A 7,578-nucleotide genomic window follows, 5' to 3' on the forward strand; every position below is an offset into this window, starting at 1 on the left:
AATAAAATATGAGATGAAACATGTTGCCATTGTGAAAGCCACAGCTGTAAAAGTGGAGGAGAGTAAACAATCTCTGTCTGTACGCCAACTATTCCCCTTCCACACCCACAGCTAATTAGGCTACACTCAGCATCTTATCAATGGGCAAAGAGAAAACATCCTGGAATTAAAAGTAAAAAGGTTTCAGCCTGCCAAAACAGCTGCCTTGAAGCAAAACAAAACAGGAGGATCCAAACCAGAAAGTTTGAAATAACAGATATCAGATAAAAAAAAGAGAACTGAGTTCTTCATGGAGTACAGCAGACCACTGCCCAGCCAGCCAGAAACTGGAAGCATCATTCTCAGTGTGCCAATACTATACATCGATGCTACTTGTCCATTGTGAATTGGTAACTTCCTATGTGCCAGAGATCAGATGACAGAAATTAATTATTGGCTCAACTGCACCAGCAGTCTCCTTGCTTGTATTTTCTGCTTCCTCCAGTTTGGTGTAGTGGTTAAGTGTGCAGACTCTTCTCTGGGAGAACCGGGTTTGATTCCCCACTCCTCCACTTGCACTTGCTGGAATGGCCTTGGGTCAGCCATAGCTCTGGCAGAGGTTGTCCTTGAAAGGGCAGCTGCTGTGAGAACCCTCTCAGCCCCACCCACTTCACAAGGTGTCTGTTGTGGGGGAGGAAGATAAAAGAAATGGTGAGCCGCTCTGAGACTCTGAAATTCGGAGTGGAGGGCGGGATATAAATCCAATATCATCATCGTCGTCTTTATTTGCTCATTTTTGCAAGCTTACTATGAAATCCTAAATGGAATCACATCCTTGGAAGCCCTTTGGCATCAGTGGTGCAACTAATTTAGTTGCATCAGTGGTGCACTGTTAATGAACTAAAACAGAGACTGGATTCAGACAGCCAATTTGAACCAACATAGGCATTTCCCACAGGTGGATCAAAAAGTCAAGGTCAGACACACACAGCTGCCACCTGTTCTACCCTCACACTCACACTGCTTCGATGTCTCTGAGACATATCAAATAGTTACCAGTTGAGAAGTGATAGCAAAGTCTTCTGCTGCACTCCTCCCACATTTCCTGGCATCTGACCACAGGATTGCGCAAGCAAGATGGCTTGGTGGTATGAATCTGCCAATCCACTCTAGGCACTCACCGGTATGCTTTAAAAAAAAAATCACTGCCACAAAGTGTATGAGTGCATATACACATGTCCACTACGCCCCTGCAATTCACTAATGGGCAATGCTTTAAGATTCACCCCAAACTCTCTGGCTGCAAAATGTCTTTGAAAAAAGCATCTTTCGCCCCATTAGGGGCATATAGTCCCAGCAACAATGTCTTTTTCTCATTAATAAACACCTCCACCACAATATATCTACCTTCATTGTCTTTAAAAACCAATTTTGGCTCCAGTTCTTTTTTAATATAAAAAAACACTCCCTTTTTTATTTTTTGCTAGCGAGAAAAATTCTTCTCCCAAAGCTTTGTTCCATAAAAATTTGTAATCCAATTGCTTAACATGTACTTCTTGTAGACAAATTATATTACATTTCTGCTTTTTAATCCAATGAAAAAATGCCTTTCTTTTTTGAGGTGAGTTAAGTCCATTTACATTCCAAGAGGTTAATTTGTAATCCATAATGGTTTTTACAATTATTCTGTACCCTCAAAATCTTTATTGTCCACCAAAAATTAATTCATGCCTTGGGTGTCCACTATTGTTTTTCTCAGTCTATTATACTCAAAGCTGAGACCTTCAGGTAAAATCCATCTATATCTTATGCCCTTCTCTCTTAGCTTGTCAGTCAGATTCTTGAATTGCTTTCTGTCACGGATGACCTTTCTTGGCAATTCCTTCATGATTCTCATTCTACTTTCCTCCACAACCATTGGGCTACAAAACTGCTTGGTTAAGATCCTTCCCCACCACATCCCTTGTAGCAAATTTCACTACCACGTCCCTGGGTAGCTTGCACTTTCTGGCAAATTCTGAGTTGACCCTATATATATAGTCACACATACGTTCCACCTCAACTGGGTCTTCTTCCAGAAATTCAGCCTCTGGCACTCCCCTTAGATGAATCATATTCTCCATCAACTTACAATATTGCTTTATCCTGCAATTTCTTGATAGTAGCATCTTGGTCTTTTATTTTAACTTCAATCTCTTCAGGTTTTTTTGCTGTTGCTTGAGACTCTTTTTTAAGTTCCTCAATATCCTTCTTAAATTCTTTCTTTACTTCTTCAGCACTAGAGTTGATTTCTTTGGTTATTTCTTTAATTTCTTTTCACTGTCCATTATTAATTCCTTCATTGCCTTTAATAATCTTGTTTCCATAGCATCCAATTGTTCTTGGACTTGTTTAGACGTTTTCCCTTCTCTCACTGAGGCTGCTCTTAAACGTGTAACTCTAGATCCCAGCTTCTGATCAGACATTACTGTCTGCCCATTGCTTATAATGGGATCTTAGCTGGTCTCACCAATCCACAATCCAATGGTTGCATTCAATACATTGGAGCCTGCCCTTTCCAGCAAGGCCAAAATCGCCATCCTAGGAACCTCCTAGCTCTAAATATTAATTTTTAAAGTTCTCAAATTCTCCAAAGTGGTGGCCGCGATGTTTCCAAGCCTCTTTTTTAAAAAGTTTTTCTTTCCCGCCTAGGGCTTAGTCTTTATTTCCAAATATATAGTCCAAACTGTTTCGCCATTTGAGGATGATTTGTGTTGGTTTTAAACGTTTTTATAGTCCAAATCCAGTTTATTTTAAATAAAACTTTGGCCTTTCTATAATGGCCTTCAATGATTCTCTTTGGTTCCTGGTTCTGGAATATACCCGGATGTTTGGAGGTTCCTCTTCTTTCGCCACTTGCTTCCTGACTCACTGGAAATGAAGTCCCGTTCTCTATGATTGTAAATCTCACGAAACTTGAAGGGGTCGTCACTTCCTGCTTCGTCATGAGAATCTGCAGCTTTGTTATGGCTGGGTTTTTTTTTCAAAGCCACAAAAATTCCAAACAGCAAGTATTTTTCTGCACTTTACTGCTTTCTCTTAGCTCCAAAAATTCCACCTTTACCCCCTTCCACTTCTCCTTAATTTCTTACTTTGACAAGTAGTTCTGGATCTTAACACTTTTCTTTAAACAATTTGCTCCCCGAGTGATAGATAAGAATCTTTTACCTTAGCGCCATCTAATCTTGCTCATACCGTCCAGTTTTCCTTCAGAAGTTATTATAGTCTATAGAAGGCTGGAACCTTGATGAGTTTAAGTCAATTCAATGACTCCAGAGATTCTTTGTAGATGATGGGATGCAATCTCTCATCGGGGGTTCTTCAATGCTGAAAAAAACCCCTCCTGGGGTCTCTCGTCAGCCAAAGTCTCTCCCCTCGAGATAACAAGCATGTCCTAGACAAGTTCCTTTACTGGAAACAGGTAGACAGCAGGCATTAAAATGCCTTTTATGTCCAAAACCAAGAACTCGTACTGCCCCTCTGTGAGAGACAGGTCAGCTCACCATGTTCCAACCTCGGAAGCCGGTCATTAGGGACTGCTTTACGACGGACTTTCACCTGCCTGCTATTTGTCTCTCAGCCTAAAAATATGGATACTAAAATATGACTACTGGGGATGTCTGAAAGCACGATGAATAATTCTGACCCACGCAATGACTTTCAGCAATGAGAAATATTTTTTCTAGTCATTAGCTTGACTCTAGGCCTCAAAATCTTCGTTTTTGTTCCCAGTCATGACAAAAAAGGTTGGGATGAATTCAAGGATTCCCTTCTGCTGAATGAAGAGCACTTGGGTCCCTTACCTCTGGATCTGCTCCTATCCCCTCAGCCTTGATGGGCTTTTTGGTCAAAGACCCAAGGTTTAGCAATTTTTTTTTGAAGTTTCAACTTTTATTGAGATTTATAATGTTTTACAAAATACAAACGGTAGCAATATGCAAAGAATTAAATTTGTTATATTGAACAAATATACAGATATACATTTCTTACTCTCCCCCCACCCTCATTAAACCCACAAGTTATTTATGTTTTTCATACTATAAACATTGCCCTCCTATGCACGGAATAAAACTATAATTTATTCTGCAAGCTGACATAGTTCAGATAATAAAAAGTACCTTGGGCGGTTTAAAATAAAAAAAAATACCTTATTCTTGGTTACGAAAGGGCAACTAGCGATATAAGGTTTAGCAATGCATGAAGTCTTTGTGAGCATTTGGGGAGAAAATGGCTTACGCTCCTTGCTAGATTTCTCTCTGTGTGTTAGCGGTGGAAGAGGCGGGATGGGAATTAACTACACATTACCTAGTTTCCTTGTAAATCACACAGAACAGAATTCTTAAGGATCTAGTCATGTATAATACATAAAAACTAAGCAGAGTAATTATGACATCCACGATTTGCTTAGAAAATTTCCCCTATAATGTGCCTTTTGCAAATTTCCCAAGTCCGAAGATACAAGGGTGGTAAGGAAGATCCTTCCTTAATACCTTAATACCTGTGAATTTCCATACCTGTTGCTTGCAAAAGAAGCAGATTTTACTGGGAATGTAGTAGGAGAGAAAAGCCTGTTTAACACATCAGATCTCTAGTAGCTGCTAAAAGCTGAATTTGTTAGCAGTGTGGCAAAAATTCCTGTCCAATGTTCTTCAGGAGAAAAAAAACGCCACAAGGAAGAGCAATTGGGACAGAACCATAAATAGGTCATAGAAGTTACAAAAGGTGAGCAATGCATTGACATCTGGAATCCAGATTTCAATGGGGGATAACTGATTAGCTGAGTAATAAAATTCTGAACATAATTAACAGGCACACAAATCACGATAGTTAAATTGGTGCTCAGGTTAATAATTAGCCTTCTGAGAGGCTCAGAAGCAGCACCGATTTTTTCACAGATGGCTTAAAAATTTATGTCCGGCCCTCCTTTTTAAATTCGTCAGTATTGGTATCTTTAAAAGAACTTTGCAATGAAGGAAAGAGGTTTGAAGTGATTTATCTCTAGGACTCATTCAGAAGCAGCTGCCCCCATCATAGGACAATGCTGGCCTCAGAACCTCCCAGTATTTTTCATTGTTCACCTTGTATGTGGTTTTTAAATTGTTGATAAGCTGCTATATTATTGTAATGTGTTTGCAACTTGCCATTGATTTGCAAGCACCATGAGCCTAAAGAGATATATATATTTCAGACAAATACACTTTTTGTTATTGTTCCCATGAGCAGGCATTTGACTGGTCCTGCCTCCCATTGCAACTCTTTTGTGGTGGTGCCCACTAAATTCTCTCAAAGTTCCCAAAGTGCCAACAAGTTTGGGGGTCCCTCTTTTAATGAACAAGTCTTCCCGTTTTAATGACTGATTTAATTTTGTTTTGCATTGGTCGCATGATCTGCTGTGTCATAAAACATGGTGGGGCATGGACTTACACCTTTACTCTGCACTGAACATTTGGCAGCATGTCCACCAGACAGCATGTCTATACATTCACAAGAGTATCTGCCCAATTCCAGCAATCTTTCCACTATTTAAATACCTCCCATCTGTATAAAATATATATTTTCTATTAATTAGCTCTGCAGTCTTACCAAAACAACCCTATAATCTTCATATTTATTGCACCCCATAATTTACTTTGCTCGTAAAGTTTCTGAGATTGCAGTATTGACACACTTTCAATTACATTGACATTTACTAACTTTTAAAGGACTTTGGGCCTGTTAAAATCAAGGAGGACTATGTTGTATCTATCAATCTAATTATCAGCGAATCCAGAAATTCAGATTTAAAAAAACCTTTCCTGATTCCTTGCACATTTGTATTTATTTCCTGGTGTAGCAAACTATGCCTGAATGATTGGCATCACTTTCATTATCATCCAGTATCCATGGAAACAGTGTATTCTCTCATTGCCTCTAAGGGGTTTTTCCTCTTGGAAGTAAAAAGACTGCATGAAAATAATAAACAATAGGCCATGTGTGGTGTTCTTTATATTTATGGACCAACAAATACTTTAGCACTAGATGGTGTGCTCATCTACATTTAAAATATCTGCTAGTCTCCAGGAAGAATATGTATTTTTCTCTCTTCACGTTTGCAGACTTAAGTTTATTATATTTTAATTTATAGACTAGGTAGGGCCAAAAGCAACTAGAAATATTGTGTGGAAGTGGAATGTCTGAAAGAAGACAACAGAACATGGATTTTGACATGGGATGTGAAAACCCTTCTGTATTTGCTGAAGGAACAAAAAATATTTTGTCCTGTATGGGATTCTGACAGTGGTGGCTGAAGAGATTTAAAATTAGCAATAATGGAAGTTAGTTTGGGCACATGCTGTGGAAGAGTTTCTGGTTGAGGTTTAGTTGATCGTAGGTACAGGGACGACAGAAAAGATGAACAAGCAGAGGAACCTGAGTTAATGACAGAGTTACTGGATAGAAGCCAATGTGCTTATACACAGTGGCACAAACTATGTAACATTCATGAAGTTAATGCCTGGCTGAGCAGATAAGAATCATGATTAAACCCACAGACACACCCAAGTTCCATCCACACACCTTTTTAACCTAGAGCGTTAAAAGGAGTGTCGAACTGGAGGCTGAATCCTTCAGTGTGCTTATATGACTCCCATTTATGCTATAGTACAAAGAGAGATGTAAAAGATTTACCTGTTTTGCTTCCCATGCAAAAACAAGGGGAAGAAAAAAGTACAAAATGGAATGGGAACTTAATCGGATGGCATGGAAGGCTATCACAAAGCAGATTAGGTTCCCATACATTCTCATAAATCAGGGTTAGAAACTTTAATCCCCCCAGTTCTTATCACTGCGTTTTAAAAACAGTGACAACTGGTGTGTTTGTCAGTCCAAGGACATCCCTTTATCCCTACCCTGAGAAATCTTTTCTGAATGGTGCAAAAAAGACTTGCCTGTTCTCAAACGAGAAAGGAAACCACGGTGAGGCACTGACACAACCAAACTTATAGTTTTGTTATCGTCATAACTGCCCCATTGCTGACCCCAGTGCTTTCGCCTGCTTCTATCGCTTTGGAGATACTGATTTTGTTTTTTTGGATCTGCACATTAATTACTGTTATAAACTGTTAAACACTGAGTATACTAAAGACAGGATTGCTTAGGTCCCCAGACAAAGACTGCTGGAAGGCTGCCTTTAGAATTCTGATTCTATGACTGTCATCATTTGCTTTTGTGTTCCATCTTCAGCAATTTTAAGCATTTCATTAGACACGAATTGAGGCTTTTAATTTATTTTGGCTACAGGAATAGTTTTTGTGCATTCTCCTTTGATAATATCACTGGTTTCAACACATAGCTTTTGGTTCATGTTCACTTGAATTTAGTAATGATTATATAGTGGGTTTAAAGCACTGCAGAGACGAGATCATAGTGAGGACAGCTCCTTATTAGGGGCAGCATGGTGATGGCTGCTTCCACAAAAGACTGACTAAGGGCCTGTGGGCCAAACCTATATACAACTCTAATTTCCCGTGCAAGCTTGCCATTGGTTCATTCAAACAGGCAGGGGTCTGTGATTGGTGTAGG

Source organism: Heteronotia binoei, chromosome 8, assembly GCF_032191835.1.
Source record: "Heteronotia binoei isolate CCM8104 ecotype False Entrance Well chromosome 8, APGP_CSIRO_Hbin_v1, whole genome shotgun sequence".
NCBI lineage: Eukaryota > Metazoa > Chordata > Lepidosauria > Squamata > Gekkonidae > Heteronotia > Heteronotia binoei.